Consider the following 595-nt stretch of genomic DNA (forward strand, 5'->3'; position numbering starts at 1 on the left):
TGAGACAGCAGACGAAGCGAGCTAAGCAACGATCCTCGTCACCTTTGCTTTCTGAAATAGATACGGTGCCTGATTTGGTTTAATCATCTAGCGATTCAGAAGAACAAGTGATGGATAGAGCTGCACCTGTAGAAAGAACTCTTAGAGAGTTAGCTGAACTAGACTTGAATCAGCAACCACTCTACATTCAATATGTAGATTTGGAGGTAAATTTTGAATTAAAGTCTGGTCTTATTCATTTATTACCCAAGTTTCATGGTTTTGCAGGTGAAGATCCTCATAAACATCTCAAGGAGTTTCATGTTGTATGTTCAAGTATGAGACTACAAGGCGTGACTGAAGAGCAGATTAAGCTGCGTGCTTTTCCTTTCTCTTTAGATGGACTAGCTAAAGACTGGTTGTACTACTTGCCTCCTGGATCAATTACAATATGGAATGGTTTGAAGAAGCAGTTCCTCGAGAAGTACTTTCCTGCTTCAAGAGCTGCCAACATCAGAAAAGATATTTGTGGGATCAGACAACTTCCTGGGGAAACTTTGTATGAGTATTGAGAGCGATTCAAACAATTGTGTGCCAGCTGTCCTCAGCATCAGAT

The 595-nt window shown here is 40.7% G+C and overlaps 1 non-coding gene across 1 annotated transcript; it reads right to left on the minus strand.

Annotated features, from left to right (window-relative positions):
- Positions 1–488: 488 nt before the first annotated feature.
- On the minus strand, positions 489–595 carry LOC112496422 (small nucleolar RNA R71). The gene has a single exon (XR_003062984.2). It is a non-coding gene; the product is annotated as a small nucleolar RNA R71 (small nucleolar RNA).

The sequence above is a fragment of the Citrus sinensis genome, chromosome 3, assembly GCF_022201045.2.
Source record: "Citrus sinensis cultivar Valencia sweet orange chromosome 3, DVS_A1.0, whole genome shotgun sequence".
Taxonomy (NCBI): Eukaryota; Viridiplantae; Streptophyta; class Magnoliopsida; order Sapindales; family Rutaceae; genus Citrus; species Citrus sinensis.